The sequence below is a fragment of the Epinephelus fuscoguttatus genome, linkage group LG4 (assembly GCF_011397635.1).
Source record: "Epinephelus fuscoguttatus linkage group LG4, E.fuscoguttatus.final_Chr_v1".
Classification (NCBI taxonomy): domain Eukaryota; kingdom Metazoa; phylum Chordata; class Actinopteri; order Perciformes; family Serranidae; genus Epinephelus; species Epinephelus fuscoguttatus.
Genome location: NC_064755.1, coordinates 2,887,326 through 2,899,157, shown reverse-complemented (window position 1 = coordinate 2,899,157; position 11,832 = coordinate 2,887,326).

Sequence of the window (11,832 nt, the reverse complement as noted above, 5' to 3'; positions counted from 1 at the left end):
CTTCAATCTTGTGTGACTGTGACAAAGTCACAGACAGTGATTTCAGATGCAGCTGTTCTTGGTTTGCTGGCACATAAGTACAGTCTGTTGGCTTTAAGTGATAGTCTTCGAGTGGCACTTTTGGGAATAGGGGGGCATCCTCATGGGTTATAACACCGTCAGATATAGGAGGTGGATGCTGATAAGATAGGATGTTGCCAGCCTGTACTTTCCCAAAGATGGAGTCCACAAGTGCTTTGTCAGGTGAGATATTCATTGGACAGATAAGTGGAAGACAGCCGGGGTTGAAGTTGGCATAGGCAGCTTTAGGGTCAAGGGTTGCTGGGTCTAGCAGGAATAACATTATCAGGGCATCAATAGCCATTTTTAGAACACAGTGTAGTGTAGTGTGCCTGTTAACACTGACTTTGCTTACCCAACTCCACTTGATGTAGTAGCACTTGGTTTGGGCTTCACTACCACCATGGCATCCACACGTCCTTGCTTCACTCCCTGTTTACACTGTTAGATGCCATTAATAAAGAGATGATAGTAATCAAATATTTAAATAGTACAAACCATTGTTCGAGGTTCATGACACTTCTGTTCTGTCTCAGTGCATGAAAGGACAGGAGGGACGTCAGCAGAGCTGGCCCTAGGCATAAGCAAACTAAGCACCTGCTTAGGGCCCCATGACCATTAGGGGGGCCCCAAGAACAATTAACTTCAAAAAAGAAAAAAAACAAAAAACAAAGAAAACATTTATTAATTTTTTCCATGTGTGAGTGATGATGATTCATATATTATCAAATGTACGTTGTTGTACAAAAAGACAATATTATGTTAACAGAGTGTAGTTTCCTACTGCCTCTCTGCTCTAAATGTCAGAGCTCTGCTAGTAAGGTGTGCATCCAGCCATGCAGTGCACACTGCGCATCCAAGGAGCTAGAAGCAGGTGGAAGGCCTAATAATGTCGCAACAAAGGAAATACCCTTCAGGGGCAGAAAAAAGTAAAAGTAAGAAAGAGGAAAAGGAGAAAAAATGACAAGATAAAGGTATGTTTGCATGTCATGTAATGTTTGGTGTCAAGGAGATTTTGAAAAGTTTCCTCAAATTAGGATAGTCCCTAATTATTGTTGATATTTTGTTCCAGCTACATTAGCCTATAAGAGCAAATTAGCTAGCTAACATTAGTTCAAAACTAGAGAAATTTCTCTTTTAACTGATAGGTTAGATAGCTTACTATTCAAGCTAATGTTTTTGGGTTGTATAATAGCCTACTTTGAATAAGTTGATTCGCGGTGTATATAGTCTGGGTCCCTTTTTGGTATCAAAACAACGTTTTTGATCACAGCGTTTGATAGCAAATGTTTAATAACAACGAGCATTAATTACAGACGCAGTGACGTTTGCTAGCAATATGTTTTTGCATTAATGAATTAACTTCGTTAACTTATAGATTGTGATACAGTACAGGCCAAAAGTTTGGACACACCTTCTCATTCAATGCGTTTTCTTTATTTTCATGACTATTTACATTGTAGATTCTCACTGAAGGCATCAAAACTATAAATGAACACATGTGGAGTTATGTACTTAACAAAAAAAGGTGAAATAACTGAAAACATGTTTTATATTCTAGTTTCTTCAAAATAGCCACCCTTTGCTCTGATTACTGCTTTGCACACTCTTGGCATTCTCTCCATGAGCTTCAAGAGGTAGTCACCTGAAATGGTTTCCACTTCACAGGTGTGCCTTATCAGGGTTAATTAGTGGAATTTCTTGCTTTATCAATGGGGTTGGGACCATCAGTTGTGTTGTGCAGAAGTCAGGTTAATACACAGCCGACAGCCCTATTGGACAACTGTTAAAATTCATATTATGGCAAGAACCAATCAGCTAACTAAAGAAAAACGAGTGGCCATCATTACTTTAAGAAATGAAGGTCAGTCAGTCCGGAAAATTGCAAAAACTTTAAATGTGTCCCCAAGTGGAGTCGCAAAAACCATCAAGCGCTACAGCGAAACTGGCACACATGAGGACCGACCCAGGAAAGGAAGACCAAGAGTCACCTCTGCTTCTGAGGATAAATTCATCCAAGTCACCAGCCTCAGAAATCGCAAGTTAACAGCAGCTCAGATCAGAGACCAGATGAATGCCACAGAGTTCTAGCAGCAGACCCATCTCTAGAACAACTGTTAAGAGGAGACTGCGCGAATCAGGCCTTCATGGTCAAATAGCTGCTAGGAAACCACTGCTAAGGAGAGGCAACAAGCAGAAGAGATTTGTTTGGGCCAAGAAACACAAGGAATGGACATTAGACCAGTGGAAATCTGTGCTTTGGTCTGATGAGTCCAAATTTGAGATCTTTGGTTCCAACCGCCGTGTCTTTGTGAGACGCAGAAAAGGTGAACGGATGGATTCCACATGCCTGGTTCCCACTGTGAAGCATGGAGGAGGAGGTGTGATGGTGTGGGGGTGTTTTGCTGGTGACACTGTTGGGGATTTATTCAAAATTGAAGGCACACTGAACCAGCATGGCTACCACAGCATCCTGCAGCGACATGCCATCCCATCCGGTTTGCATTTAGTTGGGCGATCATTTATTTTTCAACAGGACAATGACCCCAAACACACCTCCAGGCTGTGTAAGGGCTATTTGACCAAGAAGGAGAGTGATGGAGTGCTGCGGCAGATGACCTGGCCTCCACAGTCACCTGACCTGAACCCAATCGAGATGGTTTGGGGTGAGCTGGACCACAGAGTGAAGGCAAAGGGGCCAACAAGTGCTAAACACCTCTGGGAACTCCTTCAAGACTGTTGGAAAACCATTTCAGGTGACTACCTCTTGAAGCTCATGGAGAGAATGCCAAGAGTGTGCAAAGCAGTAATCAGAGCAAAGGGTGGCTATTTTGAAGAAACTAGAATATAAAACATGTTTTCAGTTATTTCATCTTTTTTTGTTAAGTACATAACTCCACATGTGTTCATTCATAGTTTTGATGCCTTCAGTGAGAATCTACAATGTAAATAGTCATGAAAATAAAGAAAACGCATTGAATGAGAAGGTGTGTCCAAACTTTTGGCCTGTACTGTATGTTGTTTGCTGCAGAGCATAGTAATTTATGTGAGTAAATAAACATATTCCTTTTACATCAACTCCCTATTATGCTCATAAGTTATATTAAAGAGGACATGAAACACTAAACATAGTTATCATAATTTAAAGAGGGTCTCTCACCCTAAAAAGATAATTTTGGTTTAAACACTGAAAATGAAAGGAATCTCAAAATCCTGTCTTTTAAGTCCAGCTGTTAAAACAAAGGGCGGCGCCATGTCTGTTGTGTCGCCGGACGTGACGTCACCGGAGTGGTTGTCAAGCTAGCGATCGCAGTGAAGTGAAGTCAGTGGAGCATTTCTGAACTGGGTTGAGCGCCACACTTTTTGACAATGGAGGAAGACGAACTGGAGAGGCCTGTTGACTCTGTGACAAGCCCCATTGCCTACGCATATGAGCCTATAAGGCGTGGGAATCGAGCAGTGGTATGGGAGGAAGAAGTGATTGAGCCAGTGATTTGGGGTCAAGGGCGTGTCTGCAACATTACGTGGTGTCAGTGTGGCGATGCCCACTGTGCCAGAGTCCATTTGGTGCCAGGAGGCTGCTCTGGACCATCTTCTCCATGACCACCCCTGCATCACCGTGGTGCGCTCATGCAGCATCCTGTGCCGGGAGGTGGACGTGTTGGAGGTAGCGATGCTTTCGCTGAGGGATGTCAGAGCTGAGACGCTGCAGCGCCCGTCACCAGCAGGTAAGTCAAGCTAGCTGTAACCGCGGGCGAATGACTCAGTAACCGTATGCAGTAAAGAAAACAAATGCATGCACTACGGTGTTGGCCAGGAATATGAACAATGTTTCCATGTGCTGTTTCTTTACACACAGTTGTTGTCTGACCGAAACTTCTTTGTTTATGTCGTTTCTCCGGTACTAATGGCTAGCTAACCCTTAGCGTTAGCTAGTTGATACTAACAGCTATTAGCTATCAATGCTGGTACCTAACGTTAGTTCGCCGGTTCACATCGCTGACTATGTTACATATTGCTACTGGTGAACAAGCCAGTTAGATGCGGAACATGTCTGAGAGGCCTGACATAACAATATAATGCCACATGAATGTTTTCTATACGTAGTATGTTTACATCGTGTTGTGCAGCACATTATGAAACCAACGTTTGGGAAACCGCTGTCAAAACACCGTGACGCAGACAGTTTGATGTCCAACATTCAGACGGGTTCATCCTCAATAACTTTTGAGTGAGATTAGCAATACACAGTTGACATATATTCTGGAATCTTAAAGGAATCATTCAATATTTTGTACTTTGTAGGTGATATAGAATAATACATAGAAGTGGATATGAAGCAAGGCTCAAGTTAACATAAATTACCAAATGGATTTCTACTCTCACACTCTAACAAGTGGACACATATAAAAGAAAAAAGACGGCCTGTTATATCTTTCCTGACAACTAACAACTTGTTTATGATCTTAAAAAATTGAGACAAATCTAACCAATGCATTTCTTTTCCATCAGTCTCTTTAGGTTGACTGCCTACAGACAGTTTACCCTCTGGGCCAGGGGCCATTTGGGAAGGAAGAACCAGGTCCCGATTCCAGCCTGTGTGGCCTGGCCTTCCACAGATGTACAGTATGAGTGGTTATTGTTTATGACCTGGTTGGTAAGTATGTCATCTGTCAAAGTGCCTGTGCAAATGTACTGCTTATTGTCTCCCTCTTCTGTATCCTGTTGAAATGGATCCGTCTGGGTGCCGACACTGACTGTTAGGGTGTGCACACTGCCTGTCACCTGCTCTATCTCCTCACTGATGTCAGCCTCTGGGAATTTGCTGCTGGCCACCAGTTGCATGCATGCCTGCCTAACCTGTTAACACAAATGTACACTTTTTAGGTACCCAAATGATGTTATCAGCCTTAACATGAAAGACTTTGTACTTACATCCTGACTACTGATTTATTAAAGAATCATATACCTAAACACTTTTTGTTGTGTTGTTATTCTTTCGATAACCATGCACAGAAAACTATCCAATGTATCTTCTGATTTGTTTCAGTGATGGTTGGGTGTAATTGGTTGTCAATTGGGTGTCAATGTCCATACCAGTTCTGGCTGTAGTGCTTGTTGAATCAATATAATTATTTGGTGTTTTATTATCATAAGGTTAATGTGTGTAAACACTGGGGATGTTTGCTTTGCTTCTGAGGGACATTAAACAAAATTAACAAAATTATAATGTTAATATCACATTTCTTGTAGGAACCTGGGTATAGAATGTAGCAGCCAGAATCATATGTCGTAATGTCACCAGTTCTTTTCCTCACTGACTTATCTTATTTTCTACAGTTCTACTAGTTATTATTCTTTTGTGACTATCAAAAGTATCAGTGTACAGTTATTTCTAATGTCCATGGAGAATCATGCACCTCACTACATTAGCAATGTCCTCCTGATTTGCACTAATGTACAATGTGTTTTTACTTGGTGCTGTAGTAGGTAATAGTTACTAGTACAAGTTTTTAGAGACTGATAGTATCTGTCATGAAGTGACTGTTGTGTGTCACTGCAGTTCAGGACCAATACAAAGTTCCAGTGCTATTTGCATAAATATCTACAATGTATGTTCAGTAAAAGGTAAAAGCTAGACTAGAATGAAATGCTGAATAACTGTCAAATGCATCAATATATTATTAGGCCTGCCACCGCTTGTTCTTGTTGACTATTTAGTGTTATGGTAATGTTGGTTATGACTAAACATTAGCAGTAGCGAGCGGATAGTGCTAACATCGGCCAATCAAAAAAGCTAATTTTTTTGTGAGCCAATTCCGGTCCTGTGGTAAACACAACATCAAGTTACGTTTGGATTCCTGACTGACTGCTTTGGAAAACGTGGAGTCACGGTAAGTAGTGTTTCTTTAGCGGTTTGCATCAGCTGTGATGACCGCTGACTGTATGGTGTGGGATAACATGAGTTTTAGGTGAAAACTCTCAGGCCCGGATGTTTATATGGGTTGTGGTTCATTTTTAGTTTAGGACAGTAATTTTGGCACATGCACCATGCAGTGTTGCCGACCCTCTCCTGGCTGCCATCCTCTTCTGGAGCAGCTGCCGCCTCCTCCATAAAATTGTGACTTTCCACCCTCCTCCTCTTCACTGGCTCAAAAGCATAGGCCACTGGGTTTGATGATAGATCAATATATCTTTCAGCTTTGTCCTCTGACATCTTTTCACTCGGTAAATTTTCTAAACTACTGCTTCTTCGTCTTCCTCCGTCTACAGACACAGTGTCGTGAAACCAACCAACCACTCCGATGACATAGGCAGTGACGTAAAATAAAGATGGCACTGAGCACGGCCCAAAACGTATTGTAAATGCATTTAAAAAGTGGATTTTCTCTAAAATAGGCTGACTTTTCCGACTTTTTATTTCATCAGTATGTCTTAATAATGCACGCATCTCCTATGCTGGTGTCTGTTCCGTTGTTTCATGTCCTCTTCAAATTTCACCAGGAGCACTGTTAAAGTATTTTGGAGGAGGCACTGACTCAGCCCAGGGGCAGCACCTCCTCAGGCTCAGCCAAGGCTAATGAATCAGGTGAGGGAAAAACTGTCACCATATATATATTTAATTTCTAGTCAGATTATCTTATTAAGATATACTAATATAAGGTATAATCATATGACAAGGGGCATGTTTTTCATCTTAGGTCCATCTCCATCCTCTGACCCATCCACTGTGCCCACTGTCACCTCTGTGTCTGCTGCAACCTCAGCTCTACCTGGTAAGTTCACAACAAAACAACCTTTGTAATTGCTCAGTGTACTACAGAACATTCTGAGATGAATAATTTTTAATATAAGACATAATCATATGAAAAGGGACATGTTTTAGACAAATGGATATTATTTCAAAACTTCTCAAGCAATTGTCAGTTGTTCCACTGGCAGACTGTTTTCTTATTACAAGCTGTAGCTGTACTATTTTACTTAGAAAATAAGCAGCATAATTTTCAAGTGCAATATGACATCTAACATGACATTTGCAGCATTTGTTGTTGTTTTTCATCTTATGTCCATCTCCATCTCCACTGTATCCTCTGTGTTGCAGTTTATTTAAAACAAAAATAATAAAGCAGATTGTGTTTACACTAAACAACTGTTTAATTTTGTTGGCCTAGATGACATTTGGTATCCCACTTAGTACTATAACACTTTGAATATTAAGTGTAAATCAACCCCAGGCTGCTCTTGTAGCTGAATTTGCTACCATTTCAGATTAAAAACCATAAAAGGGTAAAACATGCCAGGCTGCTCTTTGAGGTTTTATGTATTGATTCTCTGTATGGTCAGTAGGGGGAGTTGCTGACTTTGCCAAATATTAATTGAAAGATTTTTCAGCAAGTTTGCAAATCTGTTGTCTGCTTCCATGGCCTTAATCACTGTGGATTACAATCGAACTACAACAAAAAGTTCTCACATCTAGTTTTACAAGTGATGACAGAGTAGAATATGAAATAACTTACAGTAGGTGTGTGAATGATCAATAATCAGTATTCCTGGCAGTAATAGAGGGCCCCAAAATCAAATTTTGTTTAGGAAAATGGAGGCTTGGGCCGGCCTTGGACGTCAGACATACCACACTCAGAGTAATGGGCTGTCTGATATAGCAAAGCAACCAAATGGTTGCACAGCCCACTCCTAGCTGTTAACCAGCACAACTGGATCTGAATCATGTAAAATTATCTGAAATACCACAAACAAAAACTGTGAATGAACTGAAAAAAACTGCGTAATCAATTACATCTGCTACTAAGCAATAAAGCTGGAAAAGGTAAAGATGACAGGACAGTTTTGAGGCGGAACATAAGCAGTTTGAGAGGTAGCTGAGTGAGTGAACTGTCACTATTGTTTTGACAAACTGGCGAAACTTTTTACAAAAACAGAATTACATAAAAAAATCTTACTCTGATTTGACAGCTATTATAATACTTTCACTTTTGTTTGACTTGAATCCATCTCGACTTCCACACTCAGCTACCCTATAACTGCATAACCACTGTTCCAGCTGGAATTTTTTATTTTTTTCATACTCAAGTCCACCATGGATATCACTGTATTACATTTTTATTCTTCTTTCCTATAATCATTATCCCATTATTAGCTAAGATAAACTATTTACCTCTATTTTTGTCCAATCAGAAACATGGCAGAACAGTGAAGATCCAGAACATGTTCCATAGAACTTTGAACGTAACATTTTTCAGTACCAATTCTACTCTCAGCTGGTGCAGCGTCTAACAGAGATCTCACTGGTGGCCTGACACTTGGAAACAAAAATACAAACAATTACATTAACTAGGGAACATTACTATTAAGGTGATTATGATGAAAGTTTAAGATATGGGAAAGCTGCGGACAGAGCTGGAGAGAACAGCCTAGCATTAGCCTAATTAGCTAAGATTAGCTAGCGTTAGCGACTTACCTTCATAATTGCAGAGATAGGAGGACACATAAAACTTGAAACCTTTTTCAAGTTTACTTTGTGTTCTACAGCACCCCCAGACAAGTCTCCGCACATCGTTGACCGTTACTTTCGGCAACTCCAATAAACAAGTGAACTGCAAAGTGTCCGCCATCCTGCCGGTTTCTTCTGCTTGCGATCCTGCGGACTGGAAGTTGGGGCGCAGCCTTATGTCAAATATGGAAATGATGCGTGCATAGAGCCTAGTGTGCATTTTAGTTGAACTAGAAGCCCTTCTGGTTTTAGTGAAACATTTTCCGTTTTCACTGAAATGCCTTCCATTTTAACTGAAATCCTCTCACACATCATACTGAAATGCTCTCATTTAATATACTGAAATGCGCTTATATAATGTACTGAAATCCTCTCACGCATCATACTGAAATGATCTCATTTAATATACTGAAATGCTCTCACATCATACTGAAATGCTCTCATATAATATACTCAAATTCTCTTGTTTGTGTGAGATAGTAGAGCAGATAAATATTGCATATGGAAGGGATTTTATGACTAAACTGTGAAACTTTCTCCAGTGTTTCTACAAACCATGAAGTTTATTTTCAGATGTGGAGGCACTTCAGGCTTTGTTTGAAGTTTTTTGTGATGCAGGGATGATTGTGCTTGTAGGCCTATATTTTTTTAATCTATTATCTTAATATTTCTGTACTCTTTTACCCAGTCGCAATTTTGCTAAAACCTGGTATAATGCATCTTTCCTGGTTTTTCATGTTTTTTGTGCATTGTCCCTGTTTAAACAAAGATACATTACATTATTATTATTATTATTATTATTATTATTATTATTATTATTATTTTCATTTTTTCACAGGCATTAATCAGCTATTTTTCCTTTACCCTTTTACAGGGCTGGTCCTCATCATTTTTGGGGCCCTAGGCATGATTAGGATTTGGTGCCCCCCTCCACCTCCCCACACACAAGCCCTTTTTAAATAGGAATTGTGCAGATTTGCAGGAAAGCCCAATCAGTCTTTTTTTCAGCATTGCCAGTATAAAAACAAAATCAGGAAGTGCAGCAAAATGCCGCTTGCCTACTGTTGTTCATACAGAATGTGCCTTTTTCGGGGCAATGGGGGGTGTGAGCAAGTAACAAAACGCTAGCTCAGTGTGTGACGTAACCAGTGACGTACTCCGAGGGAAGCTACGGCTGATCAGTCCTTCGGCAATTCTCTCATAAGCAATTCCTTCACCCTTGCCTCCATTTGATGGTTAATGGCCTCTTCGTTTGCAAGGACGAAGAGGGCGCGCAATGCTTTGTTTCCCCAGTTGCTCATCTTTACTGTAGTGTCTGTTAGGTTTGTGTTTCTCTCTTGTGTTTGTGTTTCCGTTCAAATATGAAATAGACACGGTGGTCTATAACACTGTAAGGCCTGTTTAAATATGAAATACACAGTAACACCACAGGCAGTGACACAGACAGGTGCCTAGATGTGGTCAGCATGGAGTTAAACAACAGATATCGGTAACACTTCATAAGTCAGCCCACGTTTTAGAGTGTACCTCTCGCCCACTTTCCCAGGAGTTAGCGTATAACTCCCGGGAACTTACGTGTACATTCCCAGGAGTTAGAACATAATTCCTCCCGGTCACTTACCACATACTTTCCAGGGAGTTAGTGTATAACGACGCGGTCACTAGGCATATACTTCCCCGGGAGTTAGAGTTCAACTTGCGGTCACTTACCACATACTTCCCCGGGAGTTAGAGTATCCCTTGCGGTCACTTAGCACATAGTTTCCCGGGAGTTAGAGTATAACTCGTCACGTATGTAATTTTCCAAAACTTATGGTTTTATTTCCTCATATGAATCTGTATATGTATGAAGTGCAATAAAAATAAATGCTTTTGCCCTTTGCTCATGGCAGTTGATTCAGTCACTTTTATGTAGCCTGTGTGTCATCAGGCAATTTCACCCACACTCCAGGGTTTTCATATTTATGTTTTGTTTACATTTCATTGAATGAGTTTGAATAGAAAGTGCAGTATACTTTCTCTGTACGTAGAGTTTATTTCTTGCAATTTTTCCATATAATCCCTCAATTGTCTTCAAGTTGCTTGAATGTTTGTTTGTTTGTTTTTACCTGTCAGTCTAACTACATCGCTCTGGCATAGTCTTATTGATCAAACAAGGTGTCAATCACAGTCACTGTGCTTAGACCAGCTGTCATTGGTCAAACAGGGAGGTGCACACTTCCCATTGGTTAAAGGTAGAAAGTCCCACCTCTCAGCGAGGAGCTTGTACTCATAGGCGCAGGAATGACACGAGCAGACGACAAAGAGAAACGAGTGAAATTACACAATGTCTACGGTGAGAAATGTTGATGTAAACACAAAGCTAACACTCCAAGATACTCGCAAGAGACGTGAGGGAGGAACCGAGGACCCGTGCGATGGGAGTTTTACCACGTTTATCAACGTCTTGGTGAGTTAATGCTAACGCAGCTAGCGATGTTAGCTCGTGCTGCAGATGATATCGGCACCCGCCGCCATGTAAAGTGTGTGCTTCCCTCTAACTGTGGCATTGCAACCTACTCCTAACAGTAAAGTGCTACAGTTGTTTTGCCTCGAGGTCGTTGCCGTTTGTATTTGTGTTAGTAGTGTACTGAATACATCTGCACTATTACAGTTGGTTATGGATGTTATTAACAATGAATAGTCAAGCGTAACACAGTGTGTGTACTGGTGTAGCCCACAGTTTTGAAATATGTGTGTTAATAGCATACATGATTTGTTATTTAAGTTGAACAATGTTAAACAAATGGTTAAAAACATTAACTTTGTAGTTCAAAAGGAAATACGTATTATTTGTAATTGATTAATATGCTTAATAATCACAAGTTATGGATTAAAAGGCTAATAATTCATGATGTGAAATGTAAAGACAGGATAAAGTATTCCATGCTGACAAAAAATGTACAGTTAAAAGTTATTTATCTGCTCACTTTGTGTTATTGTGATGTATTTATGTGATATTGATTATGGCCATAAAACAATTGAAGTTGATGATGCAAAATAGTAATAGCTCTGTTTCTACACAGGTGAGGTTTTTGAGATCCTATGGAAAATTACGTGTGGATTTGAGATTCTACCTGACGAGAGAGAGATGGCGAGACACCCATGAACCTGATCTCTGCCTTGACCCAAGGAGTTGGATCAAGATCACCTATTATCCACAGGAGCCCACCCATTCTTCTATCTCCATCACATAATCATCACACTCCAGTGTGGTAGTAGTA